Below are 15,975 nucleotides of genomic sequence, written 5' to 3' on the forward strand. Positions count from 1 at the left end.
ACCGTGCGCGCACCGTACGCGCACCGTGCGCGCACCCCGCGATATTTTTTAAATTTTTTTTTTTTTGAGACCTAAGAGGTCTTTTATGGTCCCCATGAGAAGGCCTAGGGGGTCAGGGACTCTCTACCCTGCCCCCTTTTCACGTTCTCCACTTGTGTTTTTAGCTCTCTTCTACCTCTAAAACTCAAAATGGCGGTTGGGGGTGCGTGCTTTTTAAAAAAAAAAAAAAAAAAAAATGTCACCCTTCGTGGTCCTTTAGGGACCCCCTGACAAAGGCTAGGGGGTCAGGAACTCTCTACCCTGCCCCCTTTTCACGTTCTCCACCTTTCTTTTTCCCTGTCACACACACAACACACAAAATGGCGGCCGACACTTCCTGATTTCGACCGATTCGAATGTTGACTGTCATGAATCCACCAATCAGAATTACGCTCGCGCGCGTTAGGGTGCACGCACCGTGCGCATACGGTGCGCGGACGGTGCGCGGCTATAGATATGTATGTGCTTTTAAATGCATTTTTCTCAGGAACTACTGAACAGATTGAGACCATATATGCAAAAGGCACATGCCTGACCTGAGAACTACCTCTTTGCCAAATTTCAAGTTATTCTGTTCAGCCGTTCGGGCTGTACCTTCGACTAAAGGTCCTATGGGAAAATGCATGGGGAAAACGCGTTTTGGGACCCCCTTTTTTCTTGGCCCCCGCTTGACGAATCCCTCCGAGACTTTCAGGGTAGGAGCTGAGCGGAGCGCCCCATTAGTTTTGAAAATTTTGCGAGGATTCGTCAACCGGCGCCAAAGTTATTCAAAATAGAATTTTGAGATTTCCTATGGAAACACGGTCCTAACTATAACTATCTACTGGCGATCACCAGTAGATAATGTATATAACTATATATATATATATATATATTCAATGAAAAAACCAAAGGTTTCACACATGTTATAGTTAGCTGGACATTTCACTCGTAAAAAACCAATGAAATTTCCCCGTTATAGTTAGTTCAGCTAACTATAACTCGCGCGCCCGCAATGCACTACTGATGACGTCACATATTACATCACTCATGACATGGTCACTGACATCACTCATGACATCACTGATGACATCTCAAATGACATCACTGATGACATCACTGATGACATCATCCTTGTGATAGAGTGGCAGACCTCCTCTTCCCCTAATATAACCTTTGATACACACATACAAAAATAGAAACTAAAATGTTCAAAATAATGAACATACCAATATCAGTTACAACAACCTATTCAGTAATTCTAAGAACCACATACACATACAGTCATTCACCAACTGAAAAAGGAGACTCAACTCAGAACAGAATCTTTTTCCCTGATTTACTATTATCTGCTCTTGCACACTTTCCAGATAAAATGCAACATTCAGCACTACATTAGCGTAGCAGTTGACACCAGAGCTATTTTCAAAATGACATCCTACAACCTGTTCTTCATTTTCCTTTTTCTTTTTGCTTGCAATTACATCGCTCCTCTTTTTTTTCCTCCTCTCTACATCTTCATTACAGATATTCTCATTTCTCCTTTTACGAGAAACTACACGTTTCTCCAACACAGGATACTGACCTAAATGAGGAGCATAGCTTCTTCTTAATCTATTATACTCCTTTACACAATTTGCATCAGCACTAACTTTTGAGTCATCAAAGTCTATCATGAATAAACCTGATAATGTTTTCACTCGTGACAAAGCAACATATGCCATACCTTCTTTGAACACAGTTGAACCAATGTTCACAAATGCACAATCTACAGTCAATCCTTGAGACTTGTGAATAGTTACAGCATATGCTAGAGAAAACGGAAACTGCTTCCTACGTACATATAAGTCTTTCACAAGCATGAAACGAACTGAACAACGACAAATGTCTTTAACTTCTTCTATCTGATCAAATTTTATTTTTAAACATTCAATTCCATCTTTTTTCTGATAATTATTAAAACCCACAACTCTTCCCATAGCTCCATTAACTAAACCTTTTTCAACATCCAAATTTCTCCTTAAAAATACTCTACAGTTCATGCAAACATATAGATTTTTTTCTAATCCAGCTGTTTTGGAAATGTTCTTCTCTAGTGAATCCAATTTATTTTTCAGTTTGCCTGTTAATGTGATAGTAATTCTTCCATCCTCAATTTTGTCCACTGCTTCCAATTTCCTGATATCTTCCTTTTCCAATTTCAAAAGCTCCTCATTGAATATTGAGCATTCACGTAGAGTTGGCATTAAGCAGATGACACTTTTCTTTTCTGCAATGTTCTTGTATATCTTCTCTGCAACTATTTCTTCCTTTGGAAATAAATTATGTAGCAACCGACTCTGTAATGTTTTTGTGCCTGCTTCAGTGAGTACTCCAATCCTGATATCTTTCAGAATACTTCCATATTCTTCATCGTTTGCTTGCCTCATATTAGTAGTAAGTTCCTTGTACTCAAAGAACGACCAAATATTCGCATTACCAATGCTTCCCAATGACTTCTTTGTGTCTTCATGTGTCACAGTATTAAACACTGGTTGTCCTTTAACTGGAGTAAGTTGCAAAAGATCTCCAAAAACTATGACGTGTTTTCCTCCAAATAACACGTCATAGTCTGTCTTCAGAATTTGCTGCATTCTTAAATGCACAAAGGCAAGCATTAAGTTTGATACCATGCTCACCTCATCAATAATGAGAACTTGCATCTTCTTCAATACTCTTGAAACTTCCAAGCATGCTTCTCCAGTTAGCTTGTTGTATTGTATTTTGTTCTCATGCTCCACTGGTAACATTAGCAAACGATGTAAAGTGATTCCTTTTATGTTATATGCTGCTAACCCAGTTGGAGCAGTAACCACACAAGACAAAGTAGAATCCGTTTTTTGCTGTAGGTAGCTTCTGATGACTTTTATAAGGAAACTTTTTCCAGTTCCAGCTTGTCCGCTTACATACATCCTGATTGGATGAAATGATGTGCATGAGCACTCTTTTTTTTCATGTAGAAATCCGTGATCAATTTTGTTTCTGATCTCTTCATAAATTTGTTGCTGCTCTTTGTTCAGTTGTCTTTCCAAATTTTGTAAGTCTATAAATTCTTCTTGAGCTTGATTCATAGCCGTTTCCACTTCATTCATGGCTATTGATGCTTCATTTTCAACGATTGGTTGTCCTAGGGGATCTTGACTGAGTGTTCCTGAACTTTGGCTGTCCTGAGAACTGTCTCTAGCTATTTCTGCTGCAATTGTAGTTTCCTGTTCAATTTCTTCATTTAACATTTGCAGATAAGTTGAGAATGTACTGCATTGTATGCTGTCTTTGCAAGCATTAAAAGAATCTTCATAGCTTTGAAATTCTCCCAGTAGTTCATCCTCTGTACGCCATGGTTTAAACAGCTGTAAAAGAGCCAAGTAGTAAAATTCCTTTTTGTCAGTAGTGTCGCAACTCAGCTTCCTGTGATTTATCAAACTTCCTTTTGTTTGCTTCACCAAACATCCTTCCTCACCAATGACTTTATATTTTCCATTGTTGATGTCTTCTGTGGCTTTCCGTGAATAAATGTAGTTCTGCAGCACTTCATAGAGACACATGTTCTCCAGATGATGACTTCTCTTTGGGTAATATGTGTCCAACATGTTTGATTTCAAAATATCTGTACTTTCTGGGTCATTCTCGGCCAAATATTCAATTTCTCCAACAGATTTCAGTACCCGATTTCTCATTGCTGCAAGGCCTAAACTTGCCCAAATTATTCTTCTTGATTTCGAGTAGAGACTTGCAGAAGATACCCTATCTGAACATTCGTAGGATCCAATTTCTCGATGCGATAACATCTTCAAACTGAAACTGTACAGCTTCTTACTGACAGTTTTCTCGTGAGAAATATCTTCCCACATTTCCTTCAATTCTGTTTTTTCTGATTTCGTAATGTAAGACGTTACATATCGAGCAACAGCAATGGAATTGTCAGCTACAAACTGTATATCCATGTTAGCATTCCACATGGATAAAATGACTGGGTTGTAGTCATTTATATTTTTTGATTCTTCTTTTCTTTTAAGGTTGTAGGTATTCTTAGGTGATTTTCTTGTGATAGTATGTCTCACAGATGACATAAAACTGTTTACTCTTCCATTTGAAAGAACAGGTCTAGGAAATCCAAATCGACATTTAGTGTAGTATTTATCTTTGCTCTTGTATTTCCGTCGACAGTATTTTCCACACCGATGACTTTGGAAACGTAAAACTTGCTCCTTTAACTTTTTCTCTTCTGTGCTTTTTGGTATAGCACATGTTGCATAATCTTCAATGTAAGATAACACTGCTTCATCAGTATCTGTTCCAAACTTTGGGGCATCCTTGATCCACAACAGCATATGAATATGAGGAGCACCTCGTGCCTGGTACTCTTTTCTCCAAAAGAAATCCACAACTTCTCCTAGAGGTGGATTTTTTTTATTGCAGATGAAGGACATCATAGCCTCAAATCTATGATTGAAATATCTGCAAACATTAACAGGATCCAATGAGCACAGTTCTCCTGCTGTCTTGTATTCGATGTTTTTAATGTTTGAATTTGCCTCTCGAAGAAAATCCAGTAAATCATCCCAAGCGTACTCAGGACAGCTTAGGGTAACAAACCATGTTGGTGTTCCTAAATTCCGTAACATGCATTTTAATTCACCATGGCGTCTGTACCAATATTCATTTGTCCCACGCTGACAAGCCATCAGATTGATCAGTTGTGTTTCCAAATGATCATCTCGGTGCTGCACTTTCTCCATAAAATCCTTAGCAGACACATTTTGTAAATGTACTCCACTTTTTAAAATGTGATTTACTGCATAAGACAGTGTAGACAAGTCGCTTTCAAATAAAAGATGGAACAAATAAGGAATACTTTGTCGAAATCTGGGATCTTCAGCATATAGGGCCTCATGTAGGTAGCCAAATACCGGTCGGTAACGGCCGATTTTCGGTAAATATGCCGTTACCGAACGGTATTCAGACAAGTGAGATGTAGGAGTCCAAAAACGACTTTTCGGTAAATATGAGGCGGTAAATACCGATTCATATTTACCGAATTCCAAAATACCGATTCAGAGTTACCGAATACATAATTAACGAATCGGTAAATATGAAGTGGTAAATATGAAGTGGTAAAAATGAAAATGACATGTAGGAGCACTCGGTAATTAAGAAATCCAAGAAAATCGGTAAATTAAAGTCGGTAATTAACACGGATTGAAAGCAGGTGGTAACCATCAACAGTGCAGATAAGCAATCCCAAAATGCAACAGCGTGGACAACATGCCCGCTATGTACGTCATTGCAAGGCGCCTACATCTACAGGCAGCAGGACTGAGGGTTTGGCGACGGGAGGAACGCATGTACAGACAGCGCATCACACTAGTCCAGCTGACTGATGCAGTGATACATGAGAGGTACAGGCTACACCCCGAAACCATCATGGACTCAATCAGGGACCTGCACCCACTCCTGGACCAGCCAATAAGAAGGGCGCACGCCATACCCCCACATGTGCAGGTGCTCTGCAGCCCACATCTGTTGGCATCCGGCAGTTATCAGGTGGTGACAGCTGCGGTGGGTGGTGTATCCCAGAGTTGCCCGTACCGTTCCCTCAGGAATTTCCTGGATGCCATGATGCAGAGAATGCACCACTACATCAGCTTCCACAACACACAGGCTGCACTGCAGTAAACAAAAACAGACATTTCTCACATGGCACAGTTCCCCCATTTCATTGGCTGCATTGATGGTACACACATCCCAATCTGTCCACCAGCTGACACAGAGCACATCTACAGGATCAGGAAGTCCACCCACTCCATCAATGTGCATACCGAATTGAATGATTTTGGGAATGGTCCTGTGGGTGGCAGAACCCAAAGGTGGGCGTATGCTACTTACAACGAAGTCTGCAAGTTGTCGCACAGTGAGGCGGCTTCCAGATTGAGAGCTATTGACCAAGCAAACATGGAGAAGGCTTTTGCCGTCATAGATAATAGCTTTAGCACTCTCACTTCTAGGATTCATACATGAGACAATAGGCACATGCAAGTACACGGCGCATGCAATGTACAAGCCCCGATTTTGGCGTGCGTCCTACGAGGTATCCCAGTGCCTGTGATTACACCTTCTTTCACTCTGCTTGCAAACGGTATTTATTTAATTTTGATTAATGAAGCTTGCTGCGGGATGTGAGTGGGAATCCCGTACATAACTGTCTCGCATGAAGTTGTCTGCTGCAATACTGTTCTTTTTCCACCCCCGCATGTGCGGCGGGATGTTTCCATCTGGCCTTCGATTCCAACCTTGAAAGCAGAGTTCAACAAGTTGAGCAGAATAGAGCGCCATTGTCCCACAAAGAGGTGCCTTTGACTTCCTCTCGTGAAACATTTGTCCTTCACGTTGCTAATACGCGCACTGAGGTACAGGCGCCTCTGAACACTGACCTCCCCCTGCATTTCAGCTCTTTGATCCAAACTATTATCAATGCCTCGTCCACGACCAGCCTGGCTCATTTTTTTTAACATGTGGGCTCAGGGCCCCGTGACCTCTTTCCTAACTATTTTTGGTGTAATTCCGGCATTTGTTCATTCACTTTTCTCGAGCATCTTTGGAGGTGTTCCGCTGCTTCTGGCGCTAGTGGCAGGTGTGCTGCTTTACCTTTTCGTACTCCGGAATGGCTGCTCCTTCTGTGCCACACGAGCACCTATCCCGTCTGCATCTTCTTCGTGATAGGATGCTTGACTTCTATGGTACTTTGCCATTGGCGACTGTGAGCCTGGCTTATGGATTATCCTTCAGGTATTCCTACTTCACCTGCGTACAACCTGTATTACACTGCCTGGATTGTCCCTTTGAATGGCCTCTGGATTTGTGCTTGACCAACATGGTGTCTCCGGTGCCGGATTTCGATCGACTGATGAGGCCCTTAGTGTCTCACGAGTTGTCCTGTTCTGGTGTCCGGATCATGGCGTGTGGTGCGGCGCATGGTATCCTGGGTAATTGGGACATCTCAGCGGCAGCCTACGACTTCTTGTCCATGAGCTATTTGGAGGAACATTCCGGGTGCCCTCTGATTGTGCTAGAGGCTCCGTTGGTTGGAGAACACGTATGTTCCTTTTCTTTACTTAATTGGATGGCTGAGACTTTTAGTGGCCCTGCAAACGATTTTTTGTTGGAAGCCGTGGCCACATATGCTGCCTATACATTCATGGATTAACTGGATTGTCGTCCATTGCGCCTGTGCTACTGGACAGCACCCTGGCGCAACATTTATTTCTCTTATTTCTCGTTTTTCTCTTCCTGATGGTCGGCTTGAGTTTTTTACTATACTTGCATTGTGTTTTTTGGAATTTTATGCTGCAATGAATTGGACTTTAGGACTTTGGCGCTGCATTGGTTACGCCTTGTTCTGCTCTGACGAAACTGAACTCTGCGTTCTCTCTTTTCTTGCCTATTACATGTTGCTTCGCTCAAGGGGGCGTGTAGTGAGTTCTCCCTGAATCCGTACATACATTGTTCAGTTAGCATAACCACGTTGAATATTATGTAGCCATCTTTTTGTCTTTGCACACGACACTGCGTTTACATGTTCTTTCTTGAATAAACTGCTGACTCGAGACTTCCTTCAGACGAGTGCATTCTGTTGTTCCCATCCCAAGCTCTGCGCAGCGACCTTGGTCTGTACATGCTGTGACACACAGTCTGGAATTTTACACGATGCATGTTTTCCACTCTAGGTTGTTCGACCCACTATTTAGCCATGACACACGCGCAGCTGCAATTACCTGAAAGTTGGTGCTTTTCATATCACAGACATCATGTTTATTGTTCAGACCGAAGACGTGCCTTCCTGCGAGATGGCTCCTGATGCTCCTGTGATGTGATTTCACTGAGCTGATTTTTGAGGTATGGGGTCCCCTATTCAAGCCTGAGAGACCTTCTATTATAACATGATTATGATATTGGCTACTTGGTTAAGGGAAGGTGGTAGTATCCTCGGTATTTTCCGATTCGCTAAATACCACCTCGGTATTTACCGATTCGGTAAATACCACCTCGGTATTTACCGATTCGGTGAATTCCGATTCGTGATTACCGAATGTTACCGAATCGGTAACTGTTACCGAATTTTTACCTACATATAACTTATCTATTCTAATTTACCGATTCGGTACGGCTCGGTATTTAAGAACCGGTAAAATTTATTTACCTACATGAGGCCCATAGTCTTGTAGTCCGATACTCAGAAGCTGGAATCTGTTCCGGACGTTCATCGTATCGTCCTCCTTTTCCTTTAGGAAACAGCTGGGGAAAACATCGAGCTTCCAAGCTCTCCTCCCATACACTCACGGGAGTTCCTTTTGCTTTCTTCATCTGAAACAGATCAATATTGTCTCCCATAACTTCTTTTGAATGAAGAGGATGTATGCTAAAATGTTCATAAATTTCTTCTTCCTTTGACTTGTCCACTTTTTCAATTTGTCCAGTTGGTGTTTCTGTGTCTTCTTGTAAATCTTCTTCTTCTTCTTCTTCTATATAAATTGATTCATACCATTTGTTATTCCTTTTCAAATACAAATTTGCTCTTTGTACTTTCCGTACATCTACCAGCTCCTGCCAAATCTTCTTATTCTTTGTAGGTACACCATTAACCAGAATAATTAATGGTTCAGTTTCCAAAGTATCCGCATCAATAGTTTCCATATTTTTTTTCAAATCCAAGGGCAAATACACCACTCTACCTTTTAAACCTCTCAGTAAATCTGAAGGAGGTAATTTACCAGTTTTGGGCTCCATACGTACTATGGTCTGGAACGGATGAACACATTGAATGAGTATAGACTCATATGTATTTAATTCAGAAAGTTCAGCAGGAATAGCATCCAATTCTAAATTATTATGTACAGCTCTGGTCGGCATTCTATTTTCCTCTAACTTGTTGTAACAGTATTTACAAATACGCTGATCTTCACCCAATTCAAAACAATTTTCAAGAAATATATATGTGGCAAAATCCTTCCACTTATAATTATCTTCATTTTCACTCTTTCTGTAGAGATCAACATTCCTAGTTTGTTTTCTATAATGAGTTCTGCGGCAACAAATACAAGTAATATTTGGTCTTTCATTAGAGATTATTGCAAATTTTGTTATGTGATCATTAAATGTCTTACTTACAGAGGGTTCTACATTCTCTTCCACTTCTTCCTCATTTACTGTGTCCTTTTCTGCACTGTTTTGTTCAGGACCAAAGTAACAAAACTGAATTTCATCAACAACCTTCTCTACATCTGATACCGATCCACGGAACAGAGCCCTATTCAATTCATCTAACTTTATTGCTGGACTTTTAGCAAAATACAACCGTCTCACAAACTTTCTCATTTCAGTATGATGAACAGCCAGCATCCTAAAATGATGGAAAACACTATTACACACTTTTCTAGATAGACAAGCCAGAGAATGACCCTGCAAACCAGTATTCTCTCTCACTCTGCATGGATCTAGACTTTGAAGCACCTTAATCTTCTGTTTTACACTTTTTTTACTATATTCTCTTAGAAACTCACGAAATTTATCAATAGATTCCTGACGCACAGTGCAAATACTACTACAATTCCAAGTGTACACTGGGGCTTTAGGACGTCTCCCCATAGCCTTATCCGCCATCACTTGTACCTCATCTCTTGGAACCATTATCTCCTTCTCCATTATGCAACCATTTTTCACTTCGTAAGCACGACCTCTGGTGTCAACTGCATGCAGCAAACTATTACTTTGAAAATAGCTCTCTTCATTAAAAAAAGGTTCACTACTTGAACTATGCATCCATTTTCCTAAAAACACTTTACAAAAGTTTGTTCTGTTTACTACTCTTTTCCTTTTGCTTTGTGATTTCAGTACATTAACCATTTTATCTAATGTACGCATCCTATTCAAAATTAAAATGAATAGTTTCCTTTTTAATTCTAATGCCTTTGCTGCAATGGCTTCAATTTCTTTTTTTCTCTTATAAAACTTAGCCTTTTGCTTATATTTCTTCACATCCTTTATCAAATTGGACATAACTCTTCTCTGAAACATTTTTCTACGTATCTCTTTAAATGCTGTTTTTCTGTTTGCGTTAATCTTTTTAGTTGCAGAAGGTATATTTGCATTAACTAAATTCTCCATTTTTTACTGTCCTTTTTTATTGAAAACATTCTTTCCAGTACAGACATTTTGTACATTTTTCCTTTTTTTGAATATGTTCTTTAAAAAATGTTTTGTCTGCTTACCAGAAGATTTTTTCTTTTTCCCAACATGAGCATCTCCCACTAACTTAGGTCCTCCAGTTGTCTTCAAATATAGGTTTTTTTTTGTGGTCTTTTTTTACTCTGGATTTTGTAGGCATCTTAAATTTTGTTCACTGCTCTTCAGCAATACCTGAAAAAAACTAAAAAAAAATTCCTTTATTTTATTTAAATATATTACTACATTTTTTATATTCTTTAGAAATCTTAAAATACTATAAACCCCTTTCGTATACTTGAAAATCACAATAACACCTTCACCAATTAAATATCTAAAAACAATTCCTGTGTGCACACAGAGTCATGCTTTCACATTAGTCACAAAACGAAATTTCTTTGCCATTTTGAAAGCACACTTACTACTCTTTTTTTTGGCAAGTGATAATCACTTTTACAGACTGACACATTATGAATCCACTTTTCAGATTCTTAAAAAAGCACATGTCCAAACTGCTTTTTCAGACCACCACCATGTGTAACCTGGGTGACTGCCTACACTCCAGCAAGGGCCAGCAGCCTTAGTGATGCTGTATGTATTTGCATTACTGACTGAAACCTCAAACCCCACTCGCTTGTGAATACTGTGCATGATTCCACAGGGTAAGCAGCTGGGTGTGTGCTAAGAGTCTGCTTCTGCTCCAAAAATGGCTCCCCCTTTCCATCTAATGCAACTGTGAAATCACCAGAGCAATACGCAATAAATCTCTGCCTGTAATTCCTATTTGCACACAGAGTCATGTTTTCACATTAGTCACAAAACGAAATTTCTTTGCCATTTTGAAAGCACACTTACTACTCTTTTTTTTGGCAAGTGATAAACACTTTTACAGACTGACACATTATGAATCCACTTTTCAGATTCTTAAAAAAGCACATGTCCAAACTGCTTTTTCAGACCACCACCATGTGTAACCTGGGTGACTGCCTACACTCCAGCAAGGGCAAGCAGCCTTAGTGATGCTGTATGTATTTGCATTACTGACTGAAACCTCAAACCCCACTCGCTTGTGAATACTGTGCATGATTCCACAGGGTAAGCAGCTGGGTGTGTGCTAAGAGTCTGCTTCTGCACCAAAAAATGGCTCCCTCTTTCCATCTAATGCAACTGTGAAATCACCAGAGCAATACGCAATAAATCTCTGCCTGTAATTCCTATTTGCACACAGAGTCATGTTTTCACATTAGTCACAAAACGAAATTTCTTTGCCATTTTGAAAGCACACTTACTACTCTTTTTTTTGGCAAGTGATAAACACTTTTACAGACTGACACATTATGAATCCACTTTTCAGATTCTTAAAAAAGCACATGTCCAAACTGCTTTTTCAGTCCACCACCATGTGTAACCTGGGTGACTGCCTACACTCCAGCAAGGGCAAGCAGCCTTAGTGATGCTGTATGTATTTGCATTACTGACTGAAACCTCAAACCCCACTCGCTTGTGAATACTGTGCATGATTCCAGAGGGTAAGCAGCTGGGTGTGTGCTAAGAGTCTGCTTCTGCACCAAAAAATGGCTCCCCCTTTCCATCTAATGCAACTGTGAAATCACCAGAGCAATACGCAATAAATCTCTGCCTGTAATTCCTATTTGCACACAGAGTCATGCTTTCACATTAGTCACAAAACGAAATTTCTTTGCCATTTTGAAAGCACACTTACTACTCTTTTTTTTGGCAAGTGATAATCACTTTTACAGACTGACACATTATGAATCCACTTTTCAGATTCTTAAAAAAGCACATGTCCAAACTGCTTTTTCAGAACACCACCATGTGTAACCTGGGTGACTGCCTACACTCCAGCAAGGGCCAGCAGACTTAGTGATGCTGTATGTATTTGCATTACTGACTGAAACCTCAAACCCCACTCGCTTGTGAATACTGTGCATGATTCCACAGGGTAAGCAGCTGGGTGTGTGCTAAGAGTCTGCTTCTGCACCAAAAAATGGCTCCCCATTTCCATCTAATGCAACTGTGAAATCACCAGAGCAATACGCAATAAATCTCTGCCTGTAATTCCTATTTGCACACAGAGTCATGTTTTCACATTAGTCACAAAACGAAATTTCTTTGCCATTTTGAAAGCACACTTACTACTCTTTTTTTTGGCAAGTGATAAACACTTTTACAGACTGACACATTATGAATCCACTTTTCAGATTCTTAAAAAAGCACATGTCCAAACTGCTTTTTCAGACCACCACCATGTGTAACCTGGGTGACTGCCTACACTCCAGCAAGGGCAAGCAGCCTTAGTGATGCTGTATGTATTTGCATTACTGACTGAAACCTCAAACCCCACTCGCTTGTGAATACTATGCATGATTCTACATGATAAGCAGCTGGGTGTGTGCTAAGAGTCTGCTTCTGCAGAAAAATAGCTGCCCCTTTCCTACTAATGCAAATGTAAAATCACCAGAGCAATACGCAATAAATCTCTGCCTGTAATTCCTATTTGCACACAGAGTCATGTTTTCATATTAGTCACAAAACGAAATTTCTTTGCCATTTTGAAAGCACACTTAGTACTCTTTTTTTTGGCAAGTGATAATCACTTTTACAGACTGACACATTATGAATCCACTTTTCAGATTCTTAAAAAAGCACATGTCCAAACTGCTTTTTCAGACCACCACCATGTGTAACCTGGGTGACTGCCTACACTCCAGCAAGGGCCAGCAGCCTTAGTGATGCTGTATGTATTTGCATTACTGACTGAAACCTCAAACCCCACTCGCTTGTGAATACTGTGCATGATTCCACAGGGTAAGCAGCTGGGTGTGTGCTAAGAGTCTGCTTCTGCACCAAAAAATGGCTCCCCCTTTCCATCTAATGCAACTGTGAAATCACCAGAGCAATACGCAATAAATCTCTGCCTGTAATTCCTATTTGCACACAGAGTCATGTTTTCATATTAGTCACAAAACGAAATTTCTTTGCCATTTTGAAAGCATACTTACTACTCTTTTTTTTGGCAAGTGATAATCACTTTTACAGACTGACACATTATGAATCCACTTTTCAGATTCTTAAAAAAGCACATGTCCAAACTGCTTTTTCAGACCACCACCATGTGTAACCTGGGTGACTGCCTACACTCCAGCAAGGGCCAGCAGCCTTAGTGATGCTGTATGTATTTGCATTACTGACTGAAACCTCAAACCCCACTCGCTTGTGAATACTGTGCATGATTCCACAGGGTAAGCAGCTGGGTGTGTGCTAAGAGTCTGCTTCTGCACCAAAAAATGGCTCCCCCTTTCCATCTAATGCAACTGTGAAATCACCAGAGCAATACGCAATAAATCTCTGCCTGTAATTCCTATATGCACACAGAGTCATGTTTTCACATTAGTCACAAAACGAAATTTCTTTGCCAGTTTGAAAGCACACTTACTACTCTTTTTTTTGGCAAGTGATAAACACTTTTACAGACTGACACATTATGAATCCACTTTTCAGATTCTTAAAAAAGCACATGTCCAAACTGCTTTTTCAGACCACCACCATGTGTAACCTGGGTGACTGCCTACACTCCAGCAAGGGCAACCAGCCTTAGTGATGCTGAATGTATTTGCATTACTGAGTCCAACCTCAAACCCTTAAAGTATTCTTTATTTTTACCAGTACACCTTAATTTATCGTGAAAACATAGCCCATATTATTTTACATGTTCCTCACATTTAAATTTCTCCCAAAACAGAAAATAATAAACACAACTTCAACAAAAGGAATTCCATTTCTATTATTCATTTCTTAATTTACCATATACATCCCCTCTCAAACTCTAAACTCACCTTTAAAATTAGTTAGCTGTGAAAGAAATGTGGCACTCAAACAGCAGATTATCAGAGCCAGGATCTCTGTTCTTTACACCTCTCTCCTCTCAGCAGAACCAGATAATGGCAAACTTTCCCACTCTTTTTCCACACATATACATGTTAATTTCAAATCTCAGTGCTTCCCCCTTTTTTTCAAATGTAATCACACATTTCTATTGGTTGAAAACCAACCCTTTTCCAAAAGTACCCTTCCCCCAACTTGACTTCTGCCTAGTACCCTTCCCCCAACTTGACTTCTGCCTGCTACCATAGCAACAGCTCATGGAACACTGCTGTGTGGAGTTAGGTCAGAAGTTCACCAAACAATGTTTCAATTCCACAGAGCAAGAGTGCTTGACTTTTCAAACCTAACAGCAAATCCATAGTACTGTTCTTTGGTAACACATTTTTCTGAACCAATACAAAACATGCTTCGATTAATTTACACATACAGCCTAGTTTTTATTCTAGAATGGTATGAAACAGCCAATCAGTTCTTTTTTTTATGAAAAAAATATGTATGCCTCAATTTCCAAACTGTCTTTCATTTCTTTTTACCATTCTACTGAATTACACCTCCTGAGTGCATCCAGTTCTCCTTTGAACATGTTCACAGTGTGGATTGTAGGGCACAGCTATGTCTTCTGGAGTGAAAAGTATGCAGAGAAAACAGGTATGGTGAGAGACCTTGCTTTGCCAAATGTAGACATTAAATGGATTGGTCAGAGAGGGATAAAGTGGCACCAATTGATGCCATTGGTGAAATCCTTCATGCAAATCCAACACCCTGACCTCATAATAGTGCACTGTGGTGGCAATGACCTAGGCACTTTGACTGGGGTAGGTCTGGAAATGCTTATGAAGGACACCTTTGCACAACTTTTTTCACTTTTCCCTAAAACTGCCTTTGTGTTTTCTAACATATGCCAAAGGCAAAAATGGAACTGGTCCAATCATTTCTGTCCGCAGATTGACAAAGCAAGAAAGCACGTCAACAAATCTTTTTCTGCTTTCCTCCGTGACTATGGTATGGGATCCATTTACCACAACAACTTGCGTTATGACATGCAAGACATTTATAGAGGAGATGGTGTGCACTTCAATGATGAAGGGAACAGAGTCTTCCTCTTGAACCTTAGACTCTGCATCGGTACTTACTTGTAGGTACCACTAAAAAATCACTTCATAAACACAACGGCTCTTTTTAGAGCCCCCTAATATCTAAACTCTTAAATCTGCATTTCATTACTTTTATTTATTTTTTTTTTACCGTACTCGTACGTTGATGCTTACCGTACGCGTACCCCGTGATTTTTTTTAAAATCAATAAATGTTTTCTTTGTACTTTTCTGTCCTTCTTTGACCCCCTTACAAATGTTAGGGGGTCTGTAACTCTCCTCCTTGCCCCCTTTTCAAGATATCACTCGTTTTTTTCTGAGTGAAACACACGAAATGGCGGCCGCCGCTTCCTGGTTTCATCCAATTCGAATGTTTACTAAGATCTAAGAGCCAATCAGAATCGCGCTCGCGCACGCCACCGTACGCGTACGGTAAGCGTACCGTAAGCGCACCGTAAGCTGGCTCAGATATATATATTGATTTAAAGGCTATTTTCTCATATTCTACTGAACAGATTTACACCAAACCTACAAAAGGCACTTCCTTGACCTGGGGACTACCTCTCTGCCAAATTTCATTAAATTCTGTTCAGCCGTTCAGGCTGTAGCCCTGTCTAAAGGTCCTATGGAAAAATGCATGGGAAAAACGCGTTTTGGGACCCCCCTTTTATCTCAGCCCCCGCTTGACGAATCCCCCCGAG

This window comes from Triturus cristatus, chromosome 5_1 (assembly GCF_964204655.1).
Source record: "Triturus cristatus chromosome 5_1, aTriCri1.1, whole genome shotgun sequence".
NCBI lineage: Eukaryota > Metazoa > Chordata > Amphibia > Caudata > Salamandridae > Triturus > Triturus cristatus.